The 21,837-nt window shown below is 41.6% G+C and overlaps 1 long non-coding RNA gene across 2 annotated transcripts in view; it reads right to left on the reverse strand.

The window, feature by feature from the left end:
- LOC122464130 overlaps nt 1–20,742 on the reverse strand; it is a 204,454-nt gene extending 183,712 nt beyond the window's left edge. For both annotated transcript variants that reach the window (XR_006288037.1, XR_006288038.1), the window contains exon 1: nt 15,905–20,742. This is a non-coding gene — a long non-coding RNA (uncharacterized LOC122464130). The remainder of the gene's footprint in view (nt 1–15,904) is intronic.
- Nucleotides 20,743–21,837: the final 1,095 nt, after the last annotated feature.

Raw genomic sequence — 21,837 nt, forward strand, 5'->3', positions numbered from 1 at the left:
TACCACTCTGAAACCTACATTCAATTGTATCCATCTAGTAGAAAAACCTCTATGTGCAGTAAAGCTTTTCATGTAGGACTCCCCATGTAGCTGCCTCAGAAAAATAAAAAAGTCATATAATTATTTATCTGTGGGCCTCATCAGTATAATGGGCAAAATTTTCATGAGTACCGAAGTGACTTTGAAAAGAGGATTCAGACTCCTAAGGTAACTTAGGTATTTCGGAGCTTCTGTCTCATAGGTTTCAGAGTGGTAGCCCACCTTAATTGATAGGTCTCATTACAGTTGGTATGGCAACACCCATTTTTTCATGTTCTCTGTATATATATCTTCCTACTGTATTTTCCACTGTATGCATCGGATGAAGTGGGTTTTAGCCCACAAAAGCTTATGCCCAAATAAATTTGTTAGTCTCTAAGATGCCACAAGTACTCCTCGTTTTTTTTTCTGTCTCATAGGAAACTCAATGAGACTAAGGCTCTTAAGTGCCAAAGTCACTTTTGGAAATGGGACTGAGGCATTCTGAAAAATCTGTATACCTAATATACATTGGTATTTCATAAAACTACGTAAAGCAAAGTCCCTTACCCTGAGGAAATTAAACCTCACTCATATACAATGCAACTGCAATACAGTGCAGACATGGTCAGAAGAGAACAACGTTGGAACCGAAAGAAGACAAAGCAGATTTTACAACCAGGGGAAAACTCACATCAGAGAACCCAAAAGCCCTATTAAGAAACTTGGAGAGAATAAAATAAACCCCCGTGGAATGTTCACAGCCATGGTGAAACTGATTGCAGTAGAACCTCAGAGTTACAAACACCTCAGGAATGGAGGTTGTTCATAACTCTGAACAAAACGTTACGATTCTTCTTTCAAAAGTTTACAGCTGAACATTGACATAATACAGCTTTGAAATTTTACTATGAAGAAGAAAAATGCTGCTTTGAACCATCTTAATTTAAATGAAACAAGCACAGAACCAGTTTTCTTAACTTGTCAACTTTTTTTTTTAAACTCTCTCATCATTTTTTTAATAATTTACATTTAACACAGTGCTGTGCTGCATGTGTGGGGGTGGGTGGGTGGGTGTTTGCAGCTGCCCGATTGCACACTTCTGGTCCCAAATGAGGTGTGTGGTTGAGTGGCCAGTTCATAACTCTGCTGTTCGCAACTCTGAGGTTCTACACAGTGCTCTCTTTCCATTCTGAATGGGAGGAAAGGGTCTAATAGCTGTTGCTGAATCCACACCATGAAGACTGAAAACTTGCATTTCCACCTCCCAAGATATGACTAACTCTCATTGCCTTCAATGGGAGATATGCGACCCTGTCAGGGACAGAATCGAGCCTCATATACCCACCTTGAACATAGCAACTTAAAATTTATTTTGCTGGTACAACAGAAATGTTTTAGAGCCTCTCTCTGCTGCTGTCCTAAAGATGAACCTGACTAGATTAATTGTCTCTCAATCTTCCAGATACAGCCACTGAAAATAACTTCATCTAATGTAATCTGTTTACTACAACTGTAAAATATTTTCCTCCTTTTCAGTTCAAGGGCAGAAGAGTAATCCAGTCTTAACTGGTCCTTGGAAGCTCAAAAGACTTCAGCCAAAATTAGCAGCAATTCACAATCAGCACTGTTCTCAGCTGCTAGGAAACTCTACATCAACTGGCTAGGGTGACCAGACAGCAAATGTGAAAAATTGGGACAGGGGTGGGGGGTAATAGGAGCTTATATAAGAAAAAAAACCAAAAATCAGGACTGTCCCTATAAAATCGGGACATCTGGTCACCCTACAACTGACTGCCACAGCAAAGGCAAAGAGAGGTCCTCCCAAGATGCAGGGCTCCAATAAATCTACAAGCCATTTCAGAAATTAAACAGACACCAATTCTGCTCTCAGTTTCACTAGTGTAAATCTACAGTAGTTGCGCTGAAGTCAGTTGCATTAACTGTGAGTTAAACCAGCATAACTGATAGCAGAATTTGATCCTGACTTTCCAGAGCTCAGTGTCAATTCTCTTGAGAACCTTGAAGTGCCTAAGAGATACCTTGCCTTTACACTTCAGGTTACAGATGCAAAAATGTGGGCATTTGGACTCACAGTTTCCCACCAACTTGTAGTATCAAGAGCTGATCTCTTATATGGATAATGAGAACATCCAAAAATACACTGACTTTTAAAAAACAAACCTAGAAGCTGGAAGGGATATAAACCCTCATTCTTGAGCGCATAAGCCAAGCTCTAGCCAAGAAGACAGCTGGGAAGAAACTTTCCTGTGGACAGGTTATTACTGGTTGTTCACCTTGGGGGATTTTGAAGCAGCCAGTATTGGTCAGTATCAGACAGACAGAATACTGGACTAGCTGGACCACTTCTCTAATCTGCCATGGTAATTTCTATGTTTATTTTAAATCCTATTGTAGATAAATGAGATAGGACTGCAAGGAGTGAACTGTCTATGGAAGCATAGTTTATTTTCTCCAACAGCAACAATTTGGGTTGGTTACCTTACACCTAGTGGGTATACTGACTGGCATTCTACAAATGCACCAGACAGAATCAGGCAAAAACAACTACATACAATTTTTTTTAAATATCTAAATTCAAGATTTCTGTTGAACATACAAATCAAGAAAAAGAAAACCAAATCCCTCTCCAAACTCACCACACTGGCACAGGAAGGAGCAGCTGATACTTCAATGCTCCAGCTCAGCCCCTTGTTTTCCAGAAAGGATTTACATGCGTCTGCTTTCTGCAGAAGGCAGACGCAGGTAGTGTTTCCACTGAACATGTTCCCACAGAGCTCTGTGGGTTGAAGCCCCTTTAAACTATAAAATGGGCTCCATAGGGTCACTGCTAGCAGGGGGCATCTTTGGAACACATTGAAGCAGCACATCTCCCTGTTGATCTGGCCTTTTCTTATCCCCCAGTCAGAGCCAAAATGGGGAACCATGGGCTGCACTGGCTATTACTAGTCCCCTCACTGGAAAGGAGAGTACAATCTCCTTCAGCCACTGCAACCTGTAAAATTTTGTTATGGGGTGCTCTCTACTATGGGGAAGCAGAAACTAGGCAAGACACTGGGTGAACTTATTCCACAGACAGACAAAGCTAAAAATAAAATAAACACAATAATAAAAACTCATAAATACCACAATTAAAGTAGCCATAGCCTGCAATAATAAATTACCCTGGAGAGAACAAACACAGAACTAATATTCTGGCAAATAAGAATTCTCTGTGCGCACACAAAGAGTTTAAAAGGGTCAACTTTTGCTCTCATTTATACCAGTGTCAAGCCAGAATAATACCACTGACTTCTCTGGAGTTCATTTGGATTTACACTGATGTAAATGATAACAGAATCTAACCCACACACTTCAGAGGGGAGAAAGAATTCCATTTCAACTGCTGGGTAAACAAGGAAAAGCTGTGCTAAACTGGGGGGACTCAGGATCACAACTATCCAATGCAAAGGCCAACACAAGAGCCTAACAGACTGTGGTTGTGACAAGGAAAGTCAAGCTGATAAAATACAAGCTGTTGGCAATTTTTTTCCCTCCCCAAGATTTTCTCCAATGTATATATTGACAGCAGGAGATTTATCCACTGGTTGATAGTCAATGACAACTCTTTTCAATACTAAATTAGTAGTTCCAAGGAGATGGTTGCAGATATAACTCTGTGCCCTGATAGAAGGATTTTACAATCAATGAAGGAAAGTTTAAAATCAATGCACCTGCTAATTTTTTTTTGTATGGGAGCAATTATTTTTTGTCAATAACAAAATACAAAAGGAGGGAATTCCAACAATACAGGAGTTAAAGTATCTACAAATGCCTGACAAATTCTGCAAAAATCTCTGATAAATAATCCTACTTTATAAGTGGTGTGCCCTGTGTAGGAGGAGGCAGCATGTCTGAAACGTTAACAGCAGAACTTGGTTTGGGCGGGGGGGGGGGGGGGGGGGGGGGGGGGGGAGGGGGTGTTAAAGAGATTCCAGCACACTTTGTCCCAATCTTCCTTTTCTGGTTATAATCTGAAAATCTATTTTCCAAATGTGGAATAAATCATACTGGATAATATTTGATTTGCTGCTAGTTTGTCTATAGGTTATGGCAGGCCCACAGAAAAACAAAGTTTTATTGAAGGAAAAAAAAAATTAATTAAGACAGTATTTGTCATTCCAAAAATTAAGGAACAGGTAGAGGACATGTTTAATACAACATTTATGTCTATCTTTGACAGCGGTTAAAGAGAGAGAGAGAGAGAGAAAGAGCGTGTGCACATGGTTAAAGCAACTGTCCCAAATACAAGGCACCCTATTAATTCAGAACATCAGAATTACTCATATTAACAAGGAAGTGGGAGTAATTAATGTAGTATTTAATATTCAGTTATGTGTAGGTGTTAGAGCAATAGAAAATACATGAGGAGTGGATAGTATCTCAGGAGGAACAGTGGATGGTGCAGTCACAAGCAAAGAGGAGGTAGTGAAGTATTATTTGTATTACAGTGGTACTACACTGCACAGCTGAGATTGGGGCATCCTTGAGTTAGGCACAGTACAAACATGTACTCAGAGACATTCTCCCTGCCCTTAAAAGCTTGCAATCTGAACAGCCTAGATAGCCAAAGAGTGAGAGAGGAAAGGGAGGCACAGAGAGAAATTTGCCCATGGCCACACACTCAGTCAGTGGCAGAGGCAGGAATAAAACCCATGTTCTCCTCAGTCCCAGTGCACTGGCCAAACCACTAGAACATACCGCCTCTCCAAGCAGCTATCACAATCTGAGATTTCTAGGTGTGGGAGGGGGTTGTGTGGGGACAGGCTGTGGCACTGCTGGCTTGGGTGGCTTTTACTTGCCTGGGCTCTGTAAGCTGGCTGCTGCGCTTTAGAACTAGCCTGTCAAAAGCCCTGAGCGCAGATTTCATTCTGCTCGATTGTCACCCACTGTTCTGACAGCCATCTGTCTGGTGTCCTTCCCAGAACAGAAAACTGGAATTACATTTCTGCATTCTGGCTCTGACAGCGAAGCAGGGGGCCCAGGTCAAAGCCAGAATTCTTCCTGGGCTTTTGTAGTACAGCAGCAATTCTGACACCTATTCCAGGGGAGCAGTGTGTCGTTCCGCTGTGGTGGGTATAGGGGTTTGTGCAGAGCAGCCAGGGCATGGAGCTGAGGGAGCAGCAAGGGGATATGGGAAGGAGGGCAATGGGGAAAGAAGTGAGGGCAGCAGGCAGTTCTGAGGCTAGTACAGAAGGAAGGCAGTGTGTGGGGTGGACATGGGAAGTGCTGGGGGAGGAGAGTAGGGTTTTCAGTGGGAAGGAGAGGGGAGTTGCACATTGGTGATCAAAATGGAGAACAAAGAGAGGGGAGCAGCAGAGAAAACAGAGATGGGGGGCACCTCCTTGGTTGTGCAGGAAGAGAGCCCCACAGAAGTGCTTCAGCTCCAGCTCACGCCCGTGGGACTCCCCTCCAGGACCAGTCCTAAGAGGTCTGCTAGCTGGAGAAGCCAGGGAAACACCTCATCCCTCAGTTCTCTGAGTCTTTGGGGGTGAATCACAGTCACTTGGTATTCCTGTTTAAATAAAAAGAATGGGCCTACTTCATCCCAGCTGTAAGGCGATCAGTTTCTGGGCTGGGTTAGGCTCAGCGTTTCCAGGATAAGCCATGGAATGAATGCAGTAGATTTTGTCTGAGAAGTAAAATTTAAAAATAACAAAGAGAACCTTTAAAATGAGACCAAATAAAAGTCCTGTAGAAGCTAAATCACCACTTAAGAATTTGAGCCAAAAAAAATGGGTGGATTCTCCTCATCTGTCAGATATTTAATAGCAGATACTATAGTGAGGTCTTGTATTTCATTATTTCTGAAAAATATAGGACAGTACATTGGCTCAAAGATTATGAAGCATTATAAATAATTAAGATTCTGCTAACACTGACAAAAAAGGATAATATAGTTTGTGATGCAGTATTGTGAGGCTTTCTTGGGGTGCCTAGGACTGTGAGTCACCTTATCTCCTGCCCGTCTCCAGCAGAGGAAGACCTGTTTATGCTTAACTGGGTGTCAGCTCCATTTTTTTAGAGCTCAAACAATCTCTTCAGGGGTATGCCAACCCTTTCAGATTGATAATAGGCACACGCTCCTCCCTGAGTCCCTTTGAAGAGTTCCCTTGTAGTGTTCAGCCCCTTATCCATTGAACACTCGCTGTTGAACCAGGTTTGCTGTCCCCAAGGGAACAGTACACACCAGCCTACATGATTCAACACAGGATAAATTCTTGTATAACACCACAGCACTGAGTTATGTTTATAGTGAAAACAACCATATGTTTATTATCAAAGATTAAGATTTCAGAGATAGTGAGTAAGGATAACAGAAACAGAAAGGTTACAAAATCATAACATGCTTTCTAAAGGTTAAAGGCTAACCTTCTGTCTAAGTACGCACCTCACCCAAAGGTCCTTTACAGTACTTCCACCCAGGGCAGGGATCCTGTTTTCCTGAATGTCATCAATTACAATTGTGTCTGATTACTTCCTCAGGTTCAGGATAGAGGGGTGTCTTTACCTTCCTCTTATATTCCCAAAGTTCATTGTCTGCTCTCAGAGACAGGGCAAGCCCCAGAGGTTCATTCCCTGGGGTGCTCCCTTCCTGTTGACTCTGTATGTAAATAAGGTTTCCATTGTGTAAGCTTATGGAGCTTACTTCACATATTGATAGAGATACACACCTTACCTCCTGTTTGGAAGAAACCAGTTTTTCAGTTTGGTTGGTGACAGACTTCAAAACATATTTTCAGTATGTGTACACAACTCTTTAAACATGTTGGAATGATTATGAGGATCAGAATCACACAAGTACCTAGACAGAGGCCAAGATTTTTTAAAGGGTGTCGAAATATAAGAAGTATTTAAATAAAGGCCAAATCCAAAGCCGACTGAAGTCAATAGGAGTCTTTCCATTGACTTCAGTGGGCTTTGGATCAGGCTTTGCATGACCTAATTTTGGGAAATCCAAAGCATACAAGTGCTCCCATTGACTTCAATGACACGCAGAGGGGCTTAAAAATGGACTGAGAAGCCTAAACTTCGGCCATTGTTTTTTCAAGTCTTGGTCTGAATGTCTGATTCAAAGTATTCAAAATATAATTAATGCTAAATTATCTTAACAATTTGTGAGCTAAGTTTTTGGTAACTCACATATCAACTCCTACATTAAAAGGTGACGCTTTTGATGGGCTTTTCTACCAATTTGAGTATCTCCCATTAACGTGTTCATGCTAATGAGATCTAAACAGCAGGAGGGGAGCACCATTTCTTTATTAGACATACATGGTTGCCTTCATTTGATGTGACTTCTTCTGACATCTTTTTAGATTCCATTTACAGCTCTTCCTATGTCAAAGTTTAATAGTGAACCTATTCTAGTTTCAGGAATAAATTATCCATTCATCACACTCCAACACATTGGGCAGAAATTTCACACACTAAAAAGCCTGTAAGCAGCTCCTTGTGGAAGTTAATTATCACACTTTATAATTTTGTTTTTAGCAGCAGAGTACAGTAGAAAGCCCCACTGGGACAGATTCTGATCTCAGCAACATCAGTGTAAATCCAAGTATTTCCAGTGAAGTCAGTGGAGTTGCTTCAATTTTTTGCCAGGGACACTGATTTCAGAATCCGATCCATTAAATTATACTTCACAGGCTTTTTATGTGCTGTTTGCAAATGAGGGACCATTTTCAAAGTAACCGCTTTCCTACCGGTTCATACAAAACAGCATTTTTCCATGCCCAGCTCGGTATGTCGGGATAGAGACGGCAATTGTTGTATGCCAATGAGCCTCATTTACACCAGATCAGGAGCAAAGAGTTAAACAGGTGAATGAGAGAGGAGCCAGGCCCAAGGATTCTACCTTTCACTTAAACCGCCAGTTAGTAGCAGACACCTGCCAAAATCAATCATCATGATTACAAGGAAATATAAGAGTTGGTAGTGGGCATGTATTTTACATTAGTCTCCGTCTGCCCATAGAACTGGCATTATGAGGAAGGACAGAGTTATGGTTACGGCTGGGCCAGCTGGTGGCCCGGGCCTGGGGTTAGGGTTCTGATCTGAAACAGTCTGGAAAAGAGAATATGTATTTCAACAGAATGCAGAGTTTAATATTCACACCTTTTTAAAGCTATGATGCTTTGCCTTCCCCTAAGCTCTTGCAAATGCTGCTTCAGTGCAACACCTCATAGACATACGGATTTGCAATGTATATCACCAAGTATACCTCATTATAATATGCTGGGGTTGCTTTTCAAGAGCAATTGAAATAAATTGGCATCAAGAGCTCAGTGCATTCTTTTTGCTGCTATCAAAGTTTTAATTGGTTACCTATGTAAAATCAAATGTTTAAATCTCCAGGAGGTTTTGGGGGGACAAGGATTAATTCTATCCCTACATTTAGGTAATAACCATTTAGCCAATTACTTTGATCAGCTTAAGCTCCAGGCAGCAGAGCCCTACTGAAAATATATTCTCATACAGATTTCACTAACATGGAGAGAAAAATCTTGAAAAAGTCAACCTTAAAGACTCAGAAACCACAAGTCAAATAAAAAGAGGCCAACATTTACCATTTTTTAAAGAATTCCATGCTTTTTAAGCCAATCTCAATTTTGCTTGGTGCTGGCAATATTCAGACTGCATGGCTGGCTGAGGGGAACACAGGGGAGGGAGCAGAAGGGACTGAAACACAGCCTTGAAAGGACAGGATGAGGTTTGCAGGAGAAGGTGGCTGCTATCTAGACATTCTTAACTTTGCAAGAGTGGATCTGCATTCATTCCAATGAGGCTTAAGGAGCTCCGCATGGCATGTGCCTTCCTCAGCTGCATGGGCGATGTATTCCCACTCAGGTTTGGAGCTCTGCTCTGTGGGGGCTCAGGAGCTTTCATGACGTATGCCTCCTCTGGCAAGCAACTCCCTCCAGTTTAAGAGATGCGTAATCAATTACCATTGCTGCATTACACTGCAAAACTCAGTGCAGCTCTGCTGTGTAAATTGGGAGACTTGCTACACTGTATGAGTCTTGCCTAGAAGTCCCAAGAACGAAAGTTGGGAATCCCTGCATGTTATCAAAGAGTGGTAGGTTATCGATCAGCAAGTGCCTGCTTTTGCTGTTATTATTTAATTATATTTCAGTTATGCCTACAGGCTACAAACAGGGCAACTTCTTGCCAACAGTTCTGACAGAAAATAATTTCAAAAATAAAGGAAAACAGTTGGTCCTGACCTACCCACCCATGTAATTAGAAACCAGTTCATGTTTGGGGAAAAACATAAGTTTAAATTACATGGGGGGAATGGGGAGAAGCAGTTGCTGAAATCAAATTAGCTTTGTGAATCCAGAATTTATTCTGAAAATTCCATGAGGTTTGTCCATTCCTTATTGAAAAGAACAGTGCCACCTTCAAAAGGAAGGGAAATTTTTAAATGCATTTGATAGATTTCACGGAGCACTGAAAGCAAATCCACCAAATTTAAAAAACTGTAAAGAGATTCCAAACAGGACTCAATCTATTAAGAATGTAATATCTTCAGCGATGTAGAGATGGATAGGATTTTGCTTCTACAGACACTTGTGAAGAACTACATTTGTACTGTACTATTTGCATGTTGATTTAAACAAAAAAAGTTGCTGACAATGTGCAGCTAACACCATGTGACAGTGAAAGTATTCTTCTCCTTTATTAGTTATATTATAAAATTGCCTAGGAGCCCCAATCATAGGCCAGCACCCCATTGTGCTAGCTGCTTTACACACACCAAACAAAGGGAGTGGCTCTGCCCCAAAGAGCTTTCAATCAGAGGCTATGGGTGCACTACAGAGCTTACAGCAGATGCTCTAAGCCCACAGGAGAGAACTCTCCCATTGACTTAATTACTCCAGCCCCCATGAGTGGCAGTAGCTCTATCAGTGGCATAAACTCTCCCGCCGACATAGTGCTGTCCACACTCGTGCTTAGGTCAGTGTAAATTAGGTCACTCAGAGGGGTGGCTTATTACACCCCTGAGTGACATAACTTATACCAACATAAACTGTAGTGTGTACATAGCCTAGGTAAATTAAAGAAAGTAAATGAGATGGCATCAGAATATTAAGAAATGACCCTACAGAGGACTCAGTCCTACAAGGTACAGAATGCTGTCAACTGCCATTGACTTCAGCGGCATGTAAGAGCGCTTAGTGCCTTATAGGATGAAGGCAGACTGATCACACCCAGCCCCTGTTCCATGGACTTCATTAGCTTCACTTAAATTCCTGAACAACTCAAGGTGTCACTTTTAACCCATAAAGCATTTTGAGTCATGGCGATGTTACAGATTGCTTCTCTTTCACCCCATCTGAGGAGCTTGACTTGACTGTCCTTAGATTGGGTGTTGGCTGAGGATTTTACTCGGTCCCTCCAAGATTTCTCACAGGATGTTCTTACTCACGAGCCTTTGTCTCTGGCACACACATCTCCCCTTGTTCCAACACAGAGCGAGGGCCTATCATTCACATCAGCTTCTTCTGCAGGGATGAACTGAAGGAGGAAGAACTTTTTATAAAAAGGGAGGGTGGGTTCTTTTAGAATATTATCAACATTTTTGTCAGTGTAGATGAGTTACGCTGTTTGTTTTTTAACTGTATTGTAAGTACATCTAGTGATTTATGAGAGACAATGTCATAAATCAATGAAATACATATAGGAGGGTAAATCAGGAGGCAAGCCACATCTTACAGTTATTAGGGAATGTTTTTTCACTCCTCTCTGTGTCTTTATCACATGTTAATTGGGCAAAGAGCTAGTATCAAGCCTGAATTCACCTTGCCTTGGGTTATATCTGAACACATTTCCGTGTTTTGGTTTGGTCTTTCCCCCGAGATTTATATTTATTAATGACCCCATAGCTATGAAATTCTTGGGTGAAGGTAAATAAGGCAATAAATCAATATTTTTTGCAGTCATCTGCTGTGCAAATGTAATTGTGTATTTTTATTACAATAGTAGTCAAGCTTGGCTGGACTAATGATTTTCTTTGTTTCTTATGAATACCTGGAACATAACATCCTTTGTTTACCCTCAGCAGACAAAGTGAGAGAGTAAAAATCCAAAGAAATCCAACAATACTACTCCTCTTTATAGTAAAATGAAGCATGTCATTCTTTTTAACAACCTAAAAAGGACCATCATCTTCTGTCCAGTTGGACAGAGCAATGAAGGTTCTGGGTCTTTGTCTATTGGAAAGCTAGATATATTAACAATAAACAGCTAATCTCTGACCCTCTGGACCTTTTATAATTCTCTAATTGGTCCCATTTTGTACCAATCAATATGTGACAAGCCCCTAATAGGGAGCCCTGCTAATCACTGAAAATGACCTGCACCACCAAAAATACTACAGCACTGAATATGCATGTGAGTGCAAATGTTAATTCATGCAGTGTTCATGTTACGTTGCTCTGATTATCTACTGGAGGCATCTATTCAAGATATGCTGTCAGTCCTGCAGATTGGGTTCAGCAGAGTGAAACCAAATTGCGTGCCTTTTCAGCTAATTGGAAAAAAGAATCTGCCATGACATGTCTTTCAAATTGGTCCAACAAAAACAACAAAAAAAAAAACCACCCAAAGTTTGGCCAGCATGCCCCAGAGCCTATTTCCAGCCACAGCAGATGGAAGGAGAACGAGACGAACACTGTAAACAGTGCTGATTTTTGTTTGTCATACAAGGGGACAGCTCTTCAGAAAAATTGCTCTCTTGCACTAATGAAAATTTGAATGAACGGTTTCCAAGTAACCTTTTGGAGTTGGTATTCACAGATGGAATCTAGTGACTGATGTTACTGCTGTCACAGAAAAGCCCTCAATACATCAGAGCAGTATCATATACCAAGTCCTGGTAAAGGCTCCAAGAACTTCTGCAACAGGAGGGGAAAGCAGAGAAACAAGAGAAGGGAAAACCATGTTATTGGTCAAATAATAAAGGGAAGAGGCAAAACTATAATCTTAAACAACTGAACAGAAGCAGGAGTCCTGACAAGAATTGAAACTGGGGATGTCATGTCAGTTTCTGCCTTCTTTATCCCTTTCTTTCATCCTATAGTCAATTGTTTTTCTTTTTTGCATCTGTAAGGACAGCTCAGGTCATGGTCCCCCTGCTGGACACTCATCAAGTTGCTGTGTTTGGATCCCAACACTGGCTGTGTTTTTAAGCTCCCCTTTGGTCACGGTTGGTTCTAGGCCAGCGGTGCTAGGGTTGCCAACTTTCTATTTGCAGAAAACCAAACACCCCTGCCCCAAAGCCCCCTCCCTCTGTCACTCACTCTCCTGCACCCTTGTTCACTTGCTCATTTTCACCAAGCTGAGGCTGGGGTATGGGAGGTGAGGCTGGAGATGAGGGGTTTGGAGTGCAGAAGGGGACTCTGAGATGGTGGGTGGGGTTGAGGGGTTCAGAGTATGGGAGGCGGCTCCAGGCTGGGGCAGGGGCATGGGAGGGCATGTGGGCTCTGGGGTGGATCAGAGATGAGGGGTTTGGAATACAGGAGGCAGCTCCAGGCTGAGGGGTGGGGCAGGAGAACAGGAGGGGATGTGGGCTCCGGGCAGCACGTACCTCAGGCGGCTCCGTGAAGCGTATCCCTCTGTGCAGCTCCTAGGCACAGGGGCAGCCAGCTGGCTCTGCACACTGCCCCTGCCTGCAGGCGCCATCCCCGCAGCTCCCATTGGCCACAGTTCCTGGCCAATATGAACTGTGGAGCCAGCGCTTGAGGTGGAGGCAGTGTGCGGAGCCCTGTGGCCGCCCCTGTGCCTAGGAGCTGCCCAGGGGGACATGCTGCTCGCTTCCCTGGAGCCGGGCACGAAGCCTGCCCCACTGTGGGTGGCCAACTAGACTTTTAGCAGCCCAGTCAGCAGTGCTGACTGGAGCTGCCAGGGTCCCTTTACAACTGCAAGTTATGGTCAAGAACTGGAAGCCTGGCAACCCTAAGTGGTGCCCAAACTTCTCCTGTTGCATTCCCCCTTACCAGTAATGGAATCTATCCATGCCACCCCCTTTTACTGCACCATTGGCTCAGCAGAGGAGCTGACAACAGAGCTGGGGTTGAAAGAGGAGCTGGGGCTAGAGGCAGAACTGGGCTGGGGACAGAGGGGGAATGAGGGCAGAGCTGGGCTGGGGACAGGCCAGAGCAAAGGGCAGAGTACAGCTGGGGCTGGAGGTGGAGTGGGGCTGGGTCATGCTCCCTGGCTCCCATGGGGGCTGGCCCAGGCCCTACCACACGCCCCCTTGAATGTTCCTCCTCACCCCCCTCAGAGGGCATACCCCACAGTTTGGGGATCACTGCTCTAGGCATTCTCGCTGGGCATAGACTCTGTCTGGCACAGCTTCATGGAAGTGCAACCCCACAGTGCATCTGCTCAGGTCCCAAGACTAGTTCTTAACACCCCCTCTCCCCCACAAGATTCCCCAGTAGCTTAAGCACTCTCTTCCCAGTACTCCATTCTTGTGGGTACTCTGGTTTATAGCTTACCCTTCAAGAACATGCAGTAGTTAAAGCAAACATCACAGACGTTGCAGAGGGATTTCTAAACCAATCACTCTTTACTTTAGACAGTACAAAAGATATACAGATCCATGCAAAATAAAATACATCATTCCTTGCCTCAGTTTCCTCACCTCTCTTGTTCTTTCATTGCAATTTGATCAGAGTCTTCTGGGAGTAAAGGATCCTTCCTCTCCTTCTCCTCCTGCATAGCCTTGCCTGCTGGTTTTGGTCTCTTCTCTAAAATGGCTGATGAGAGACCCTTCCTTTTATAGACTTCCAGTCCCCTCTTCAGGTGACCTCCCTGGTCACCCACTCTGTTGCTAAGTCACCACCCACCTGGAGTCCAGATTTGAAAAGCTGGTTTGCCCTTAGCATTAGCCAACACTTTGTCCATTTGAATGGATGAGCAACATGACCCTCCACAGTTATCCAGTTGCTAGGTGCAAGAATTTCTTCAAACACTTTCTGTGTGTTTCAGCTCAATATGGAGGCTACAGCACCAATGTCTTATCATCAAAACAATACTCAGAAAACAAAATGGAGGTTGTATTGATGTAAATAAATACACAGAGTTCTTAATATCAAACAGATTCATAGGTTGTACATAGACAGGTCCCCCAAACCATCTCATCAGCTTACACAGTCGAATACATCATAGATATTTCTTCTTGACATTTTTAAAAAAATCCTTGAGAATTTAAAAGGGATGAAAAAAAAAAGGATTTTTAAAAAGTGTAATACGTTTCTATAGAAATTACTCTGGAAACCTATGGAATTTAATAAAAAATTAGCTCCTTTGTTAAGATTTTTCAGCCATCCTACAGAAATTTTTATTAAATACAATAAAATGGTCCAAAAACAAATGTTGCTTCTTAATAGGATAAGCACAATGTCCATTAGTGGTTGCGGAATTAGGCCACCTTTCTACGCTTTGAAGTGTTTTACCTGCACATTTTATTACACCAACAGCAAAAATGCTACATCTGTGCTACATCGTAAGACTGCCTGTAGCACAAATATTTAACCGTCTCATGTGTAACACTGGATGACACAGCAAAAAGTAGCCATAAATTATGGATGGATTAAAAGCACACTGAAAGCTGTACTTTGGCTCAAGCTAAACTTAAATGGCAATCCCAACCAGTAATATGGATTGGCACCATGAAGCCAGCAAAAAGGATAGAGGAAGGAAAAATAGTTAAAATATAGTTAGAAAAACTAGAGAAAAAAGACAGAAGAATACTAAATCTTATCCAGAGAGGTAAATCAAAGCCTGCTTAAATAGTCAGGAAAAAATATAGAAATACAATACCTGAATTTAAACAAGGTCATTTATAAGAGAATAGCTGTAGTATATTTTCAACCTCCTACAGTAAGAAAATTTATGAATAATATCAGGGGTATTTACATGATCCACTTTTCTCCTGGACAGTGTTTGCCTAATGTAATGAGATCTGGATTGCTCCAATAAAACACACATTTTAGAGTGTAAAACTTGAATCTGACCATGCATGTTTTTTTAAAAAGCAAACTAGCAGCATTTATGCATAGAATACTTAATGTTAATATTGACAATCAACTGCATTAATATTGCAGGCTATTGGGAGTCAATTAACAATGCTCCCAAGTTAACAGCATTACAGGCCACACACATTATAGGAATACCTTCTGTATAACTTATTCTTTGAGGTTTGTTTTTTATTCAGGTCAAGGCCTTGACATTCTAACTTAATTTGAACAATTCTAATCTTATTTTGTGTGGCAAACAGTGCGTGAGAGCAGGTAGTACTGATGGAAGATGGATTAGCTTTATTCATTGAAACCCAAGTTAAAATTACTTTTGTCTCTCTCTCTCTCTCTCTGTGTAGATACATATTACACACACTTATATAGCTATTTATGCACACACACACATATAGATGCAACCCACCATTATCTCAAGCCTTAAAAGCTGACTGAATTATATTTACAGATGCAAAAAGTAAATAATACTAGCTGAAAAACTTTCATCCTTTTGTTATCCTTCAACACTGCATAAGTTATACAAAGCAGCTGTCCCTAACAACAAAGTATAAATGTCTGTTGCACTATGAGAGTAAAACCAGAGTATTTTAACTAAAAACATGCCTATCTATAGCACAAATGAGAGTTCTCTTCTTTGAAACTCAAAGTCAGGAGCTTGTTAATTGTGCAGGTGTTGGATTTATTCCTCATTTCCCTCCCCAAATTCATGTCTTAAAACCTCCATGGTTTCAAGCACTATTTGAGTATTTATGGTATTTATGGCAGTCCATTTGTGTACTCACCTGTTTGGGAGTTTTATCAGCTTATGGGGATTCAATGAATGCCAATTTTCTTTCTTCTGAAGAGAAGGCAGCACCTTACTTTAACTGGCCTGCAGCAGATATAGCTAGCACCTGACTGAGCTTGAATCCCTAGGCATGCTGGGGAACACAGTCCTAAACTGATAGTTACATGATAGGAAACAAGCACTTTGAGTGAGAATTTTGGGAAACTGTCTCCCTTTCAAAGGACAGGGCAGATGCTCAGCTCTTGTGTTCCGTTGAAATCAGTGGAGCTCTGCTAATTCAGGCCAGCTGAGGCTCAATCAATGGACCTTTGACAATTTTCACCAGCTGAGGATCTGCTCCAGGGTTTGGCTGCCCTTTCACCATTCCAGTTGCTTTAGGAAGGAGGGGACTCATGTTGCTTATCATGTAAATGAGATTTGGGCTTCTCTACTTTTCAAGCACTGATGTGATACCATCTTCTTTTGTAACAAAAACTATAGAAGACTTGTTTATATTTACATCAGCCAGAATGTTCTCAACATCATTTGTTAGGAAACACTCATCCTACCCTACCTGCCAACCATAATGGAAATATGGGCCTTGGAGTACAGTGGGTCTATAGGGAAGGAGTAGTGGGTAGAGTACCTTCTGACACAGAAAAGAGATCATGTTTAAAGTGTGCAGAATCAGAACTATGGGGGAGAACAGCGATGAAGTCTTGAAGCCTAACATTTGTATTGACATCCCTTAATGAAGTGGGTTTATGAGACAAATGTATTTATACAGATCATGGGGAACAGCTACAGGAGCGGAAATGAGAGAATTGACATGTCTGAACGCAAAACACAATAGTTTCTCTGATCGTCCAGGGAAATGGAGGACTTAAACTGACTCAAGACTCACACGTGACAATTTTGCTACACAGCTCAGCTATACAGAAGCTTGCAGAAGCGCTACCTGTGATGCTTCGAGGTTCACCCAGACAAGGTGTTGTATCAGTGCCTGCCCTGACAACCGTGGGCTGTGTCTGTTCCGGGCAGCTTTGGCTTAGAGCCCTCAAGCCAGCACCCTGTTTACAGAACCATGACCTCACCCTGGCTTCCAGCAGCCTGGTTACTCCGTATAGAGTAACAGCCCTTTTGGCTCTGAGTTTCCCCAAAACTGTCTTCCATGTAGCATCCAGTCCCTCTTGCTAGAACATTCACAAAAACCTTTGTCTCTGCTCCTCTGAAGAGCCAGACCACAGCACCAGCTTGTTAGGTTGGCTGAGGACCTGACCCTTCAGTCTGAAACACCGCACTAGATGGTTGTGTAATAAAATAAGATTAAGTTCATTAACAAAGAGCAGATATTTAAGTGATACTAAGTAGAAGGAATTGAGATAGAAATGGTTACAAACCAAAATTAAAAACATGCTTCTGAGACTAAAACCAGACTTAACAAACTAAGTGTCATTTGTTCAAAATAAGATTTTCACCCCAGTTGCTTTTCCAGCATGGCTGGCCAATGCCTAGCCAGCATCCAATCACTTGGTTTCTTCAGCTCATCAGCTGAGGATAATTTACAGGTTTTTACTGCCCCATGTCTTTCTGTATAGTCCAGGAAACCTTTGCAACGCATTATTCTGGAGCGTATCCCCAAATATAGTTCCTTTCCCCTGTTGGGTGTAGACACCATGTTGGCTTCTCCCCCACTTATGATTTTTACAATGCAAATGATCTTCCTACAATCTCAGAAACAAATTAATAATCCCCTCTCGTTGGCCACACCTGACTTGAGGTGTCAGCTCCTTCTGGAAAAAACCTGTTTATGACACGCCCAGTTTACACACATTTTAGTTAAATATTTCCAACACCTCTTATAATTCTTTGTGGTGAATCATACCTACATCACAGAAGAATATTAATCATCAGTGAGTAGTTTTCCAATGATTACATGCCCCCTTTTGGATCAGTATCATGAAAATAATGGGTGAGATGTACTGAGCTGGTCAGGCTAGCTAAGACTCTTGCTACATACTAGGGAGCCCTACGCTAGCTCCCCAGACCAAATTCAGACCTGGTATAAATGGATACAATCCAATGAAGCTGATGGAGTTACACCACACTACACCAAGCCTGGATTTTGCTCTTCGTTTGCGTAGGGCTTTGTAAATTTCCCTCCGCCCTTCAGGAAAGATATCTGATTGATACTTAGCATAAATGGTGGTACTGTATTTTAGATAATGAACTAATGAGTTTTACCATTATAGACTATCATAATATTGGGAAGGGGTGGGTGAAAATGTCTGGGATCCCAAACCCTACCATCCAGGTGAATTCATATTTAATTTTCTTCTGAACAGGAGACTCTTTACCTCCTGATCTCTTGCAGACAAAGCGTTAAAATGAAGTCTGCCTGTTCTGGTCAGAAGTAACAGAGCTCATGGAATTGTTCAAAAAGGCCAAGGGCTAAGCCCAAACTTCTCCCAGCAGAGCATAAAGGTCAAAGAGAAGGGGGAAAGCCTTGTAGATCAATTTCACTTCATTAGTTTTCATTGCATGAGTGTGCTGTGAAAGTTGTAATATAAGGAGATTTTAATAATATCTGTAGAACATTTACACTGGCTCCATGGTAATTAATAAAAAAGCTGTCTCAGAAGTGTATGATGAGACAGCCATAAGACAGGAGACACTTGGGTTTCAGGCCCTGCCTCCTTCACACTGTAAGCACATTAAAATAAACATACGCTTGGAACTATTTTAATAAGAAATTCACAAAAGAAAGATAGGGGAAGGTCAGCTGCAGAGTATCGTTCCATATGGCAGGACGCACTATTTTCAATTTAGGAGAGAATCCTTTGATTTCTTCCTTATGAGTGGAATCAGTAGAAAGGGCAAAAATGTAGTAAGTCTTTATAGATAATGGACCTCACCGCACACTCGTGTTACACCTTCAGTGACAAGGCTTTAGTTTTTGAAGAATAACTTTATTACCCTTTGAATTCTGACCATGCTTGGGAGCATCCTGCAGGCAAGTCCTCCCAATCCCCTATGCAGCGCTCTCCCCAACACACCATTCCCGGGTGGCAGCAAGAGCCCACTTGAAGCACCTCCATCCTAATTGAAAGGGGCAGCTCCCATTTCTCTCACTGCATAATTTATATACCTATTAACAAATAAATGGATACCCAGACAACATTCAAAATTATTTCATAAAATAAACAATGCAAACCCACTTCTCCAACCAACTCTGTTCCTAAGTCCTCAGACTAGGCAGCAGCTGTTTTGCACAAGGACAGCATATTTGCATTGTTTCTTTACATGGCTATAACAGTGTCTGTAAGGTCTTACATGCACGACAAATAAAAAGGTGCTCTCTTGCTGCAAATGGTTCCAGCACACAGTAAGGCCCAACATTGACGGAACACATTCTGGTCTTAGATAAGCCTGAACTGGGCTTTTTAAAACTATGGTCCTAAATGCACGACTGGAAATCTTACCTTTAATTATTTCATTAAGACTAAGTGGCAATAGCATTATTCATTTAAAGATATTATGCAAAGATGAAACAAAAGGGGGATTTCCTTATTTTGCTTCTTCATGAAGAAGTACCAAAATCTGTAGGTTTTTTTTTAAATAAAGCCTTTTTATTCTGCTTGTTTTACTTCTTTAATATAAGCAGAAATGCCAATATTTCACCCTTGCTTCCTTCCTTTGTTGGTGGACATTATGGAATGCTCATGCTGCGAGAGACTTCTCAATCTTCAATGGAAGGGGTTGAATTCCTAACAATTAGGGCTTTTCTCCCAAGCATTCTAATAAGTGGCTGTTAATAAAAAAACAATGATGAATCATACACTCTCAATAGAAACAGCTCCCTATTTTAGTTAATCATGGTTTACCTGCTTATTATCTCTGAAATCATACACCTAGTAACACTTCATGGTGTCTTCCAGGGGAAAGGAATCCTACATTTCTAACCTCAAAAAGTAGGGCAGAAAAGCCCTTTATAAAAATACCAACCTTTCATGCCTTATTTATAGGAAAACAGAAATTGCCAGACTGTATCAGACGCAGGGTCCATCTAGTCCAGTATCTTGCCTGTGACATTGGCCAGCACCATATACTTCTGAGAAAAGTGTAAGAACCCTGCAGTAGCAGATGTTGGACAATCAGCTCTCCACATTAGGTCTCATCCTAATCTCTAATAGTTAGAGATTATTTAAAACACTGTTGCAAAAATTTTAATAGCTCTTCCACAAAATATGCTGTTATTAATTATGACAACTCTGGATATTCTTGATATCCATATAAATATTCAACCCTTTTTTAAATCTTGCTAAAGTTTTGGCCTCTGACTTCACGTGGCATGGAATTCCACAGTTTAATTACACATTGCATGAAAAAGTATTTCCTGTTAGTGGTTTTGAATTTCATACATTTTCATATTATTGAATGTCCCCTTGTTACTGTGTTATGAGACAGGAAGAACTAAAAGTTCCAGATCTACATCATTTACATATCATAAATCATTAAAAAGGCTCAGATCCAGCCTTGTCCCCCCCTTTCTTACAGATCATTGATAAAGGCTTTCCACTGTTCCTTAAAAAGCTCCATTGAAATGGCCAACACTTGGATGAATGCATTCAAGCTATAGTCATCAGAACTTCTCCAGTCACCTATTTTTCCAGTTGTTTATTTTATGCTCACCTGCAGTATTTCAGTTACAGTGTAGGAAACTCAGAGCTTAAAAAATAGTTTATAAATATTTGTGCCTGTCAAGGTTCCTTCCCCACTCTGAACTCTAGGGTGCAGATGTGGGGACCTGCATGAAAACCTCCTAAGCTTACTTTTACCAGCTTAGGTTAAAACTTCCCCAAGGTACAAACTATTTAACCTTTTGCCCTTGGACTTTCGCTGCCACCACCAAATGTCTAACACCGGTTACTGGGAACGAGTCCGTTTGGAAACGTCTTGCCCCCCAAAATCCTGCCATATCTACCCCCTTTTTTCTGGGGAAGGTTTGATAAAAATCCTCACCAATTTGCATAGGTGACCACAGACCCAAACCCTTGGATCTCAAGAACAATGAAAAAACAATCAGTTTCTTAAAAGAAGAATTTTAATCGAAGAAAAAGTAAAAAGAATCACCTCTGTAAAATCAGGATGGTAAATACCTTACAAGGTAATTAGATTCAAAACATAGAGAATCCTTAAGTTACAAAAAGACACAAAAAAAGGAATATCCATTCCATTCAGCACAGCTTATTTTCTCAGCCATTTAAAGAAAACAGAATCTAATGCATATCTAGCTAGACTACTAACTAAGTTCTAAGACTCCATTCCTGTTTTGTCCCCGGCAAAAGCATCACAGAGAGAGAGAGAGAGGCTTTGTTTCTCCCTCCCCCCAGCTTTTGAAAGTATCTTGTCTTCTCATTGGTCATTTTGGTCAGGTGCCAGCGAAGTTATCCTAGCTTCTTAACCCTTTACAGGTGAAAGGGTTTTTCCTCTGGCCAGGAGTGATTTTAAAGGTGTTTACCCTTCCCTTTACATTTATGACAGTGCCTCTCACAACTATCTGCAATTTTCATTCCAGCCATGGCTCCTTTGGGGTTCTGTCACTGTAGCAGTAGCATCTGGCATAAGATATTTTTTCTCTTAATCTTAACAAAAGAGCTCCTCTGCTCCACTTTGACCCCACAAAAAAACCAATGCAAATGTTTTATTCCACCATGTTGTGCAGGAGCCTCCCTGAAGTAACCCCATCCTCTCAGTGAAGTTGCCCCTGTCAATCCCTCCCTGATCAGTATTGTTACACTCCCCTTTCCAGCTCACAGCACTCCATTTTGTTGCACATGAAATTAGACCGACAACTTTTTGGACCAACCCATGCCTTCTTCTCTGTCAGCATGCACACTTTGTTGGCAATGCAACATGAAGAAACAGAATAATAAATGTTCTTTGTGC

This window comes from Chelonia mydas, chromosome 1 (genome assembly GCF_015237465.2).
Source record: "Chelonia mydas isolate rCheMyd1 chromosome 1, rCheMyd1.pri.v2, whole genome shotgun sequence".
NCBI classification, from domain to species: Eukaryota; Metazoa; Chordata; order Testudines; family Cheloniidae; genus Chelonia; species Chelonia mydas.